We start from the raw sequence: 3,278 nt of genomic DNA on the forward strand, positions 1-3,278 counted from the left end.
AGTAAATTTCTCAAAGGCCCGTGGCAAAAACCTCTTTTACAATTTGGTCACTAGCTCTGATTCCTTCATGAAAAGTCACATTTGTTTTAGCCTTTAAAAATAAAGAAAGCAAGGAAAAGCAAAAACTGAGGTAAAGAGGAAGGGTAAGATGAGGAGGAAAAAAGTCCAAAGCTTATATTATCTTAGTCTACTACCATGATTTACTTCTTATTTCAAAAAGAGTTTACCTGGTAAACTATCTAGTAGCATGCATACATGCATGCATGTATACATACAAACAGACAAACAAATGGTTTGAACAACAAACATTTCACAATAAGAAATAGGAAGAAGATGTTTAGAATCACAGTAAATCCTTGTGTAATAAGTAAAAACTTCTTATCCTCCAGTCAAACCAACTCAAAAGTTAGAAAAACGGCCAAAATCACTGAAAGATGTGAGAATTTTGTCCTTTTTTTCAGCAACTAAAATATGTAGTTTTCATCCAAATATAAAATAATAATAATCTCCTCCATTTTAAAGTGAACTTTAAAAATTACACTAATTTGAGAGTTTAATTACTATGATTATGATAAAAGCTATACAGTTTAAATAATTGTCTCATATTTCTACTTTAGGCTTCTAGATTCATCTTGACTTTCTACACATCTTATTTGGAAAAGTGTGAACTTTTCACTGTAGCATGTATGTTGCCTCATTCTGTACTGTGCTTGTTTTTCTGTACTTTTCTCATTATAGATTTAACATACTATGGCCTGTTGCCTAGGAATTGGTATAACTAATTCAGTGCTCAGAAAGAGTCATGTGCATGGTACCAATTAATATAAATAATATATCGGAGGAATTGACTACATTTAAAGGATGCCTCTACTAAAGCGGCTTACTCTAAAGCTGTTTTAATGGATGGATGATGGCACTTGAAATGCTGATCTAAAGAACCTCTTCAGGTGGATCCACCACAAACCCCACTATAACGAAAAAAATGTAAAATAAAACCAAGCCCTTACACTTAGTTCAAGCACAGCATTCAAAATGGATTTCATAAACATTATATTACTTAACAATCATTTTAAAGACAGCAAAATAGTGACTCAGAGTTTAAGTGACTTGTCCAAAGCAACAGATAATGAAAGATGTAAGTCTGAAATCCATGATTGTTTTTTCATTGAACTCAACAGTTACAAAATAATTGAGCTCATTTTGAAGCAGCAAATCACTTTTTTTTGAAAGGGGGAGTAAGGAGTTAAAGTCCTATTTTTACCTTGTATAAATGTAAATTGCAGTGATGTTTATTAATTCGCCATTCATAAGGAACCTCACAATATTCAGTGCAATTATCTGCTATGAGCATATAAGTCAAAGTTTCTCAGTTATGGTGGTAGATTCATTTTCGATCCTCTTACTCTGTAGCAGACATTTTGATCAATCAATAAAGCATTTGACACCAATTCTTTGCCCAAACACATTTACACAATCATAAACTCTTAAAGATATCCTTGTGAATTAGCTCTAGGATTTATCATTTGATAAAGGGCCAATCTTTTACTTCTTGACTTTGCTATTTCCCGTCTAGACAACTACAGAATGGTATTTTGGTGGATAACTGTGCAGTTCTTTCAATTTTGTTTTCAAACTTTACAAAATGATGCAGTTGCTTTTCAGCACCATTAACTTTCTGGAGTAAAAGTTTTCTCTAATGATTACAAATATCCATGAGGCAGTCTTAGTCATTCTTTTCCCTGACCCCTATCCCTAGCTCCCTTATCCTTCTCTGCCAGGATATGTCACTATATATTTTAGATTCTTTCCATAATTTACACTAAGTTTTTGGTGATATGTGTATTAAGGAGCAAACAGATTAGTGTTAAATATCTGAAACCAGAATATTTGTGGGGGGTTTATCATATTTTCTCCAGTGATATAAAAATTGTCACATCCTCTAATTCTATTAAATCCTCTAGTCCTATGAAATAATACATTATACTAGATGTTTGTGCTCCCTTTTAAAAAGATTTAAAAGTGTAGTAGTATATTCATATGAAAGAACTTTTTAGAAAATTAGATCATAGTAACGTTAAAAAAATACTTCATTGTACTAAAAAGTCAGGAATGGTCTGATACCGTTATAAGAATTAATACCACGGACCAGGAAAGAGTAATTTCCTAGATTTGGGTGGTGTCAGAGCATAACTCTAGATAGAAGTTGGTTATCTACTTGTAAAATACTTCATTTTAGAGCTGTATAAATTTAGATATATTAGGAAGGAGCAATGATGTTTAAATACATGGATAGTTTTGAATATATGAATAGCTTCTTGGGGGGCATATCTATCATGCTCCTCACAGAGATATTTAAGCTTTGTTCTATTCAGTTCTACCTTGGCTACTTATAAGTAAATGAAACGTATATTTCTGATATGGACTGGTTAAACATTCTTTCTTTATAGTTAAACTTGATTTTAGTACTATAGTAAGAGAATTTAATTTCTCTTATGAGAACTCTGTCATGTATACAGATTTTTTCTCAAAGTCTTATATTATAAAAGAATATCAAAGAAAAAACATGTAAGATTTTAATAAAACTTTATATAAAATGTTGGTTGCTTTAGCATAAATGTTATCTGATGATAAAATAATAATACTCCATTCTAGCCGGCCTGAAAATAGATTAAAATGCAATTAAAAGAGAACTGTGAATATTTTTTTTTTTCGAATGGCAACTGCCCCATTAACTGACTGTCCCACAGTTCTGTATTGTAATGTTTGCTAAAGCAACTACTTTGGATGGTATTACTCATGTTATCTACGGAATGCTAATTATGTTTTTTTTAATAATCAATTTTATTTATGTATTTATTTTTGGTTGCGTTGGGTCGTCATTGTTGTGTGCAGGCTTTCTCTAGTTGCTTCGAGTGGGAGCTACTCACTGCAGTGGCTTCTCTTGTTGCAGAGCTGGGGTCCAGGCACACGGGCTTCAGTAGTTGTGGCGCGTGGGCTTAGTTGCTCCATGGCATGTGGGACCAGGGCTCAAACCTGTGTCCCCTGCATTGGCAGGCGGATTCTTAACCACTGCGCCACCAGGGAAGTCCCACTAATTACGTTTTAAAGAGGAAATCAATTAAATGTAGTTTATACATCATTATTCTCATTTTGTATTTTATTTTAAAAATTAAGTGTACATAATTCAGGTTTTGCTAGTATTACCTACTTTTAAAAATATATATTTTGGGGCTTCCCTGGTGGCACAGTGGTTGAGAGTCCGCCTGCCGATGCAGGGG

The sequence above is a fragment of the Neophocaena asiaeorientalis genome, unplaced genomic scaffold, assembly GCF_003031525.2.
Source record: "Neophocaena asiaeorientalis asiaeorientalis breed wild unplaced genomic scaffold, Neophocaena_asiaeorientalis_V1.1 scaffold483, whole genome shotgun sequence".
NCBI classification, from domain to species: domain Eukaryota; kingdom Metazoa; phylum Chordata; class Mammalia; order Artiodactyla; family Phocoenidae; genus Neophocaena; species Neophocaena asiaeorientalis.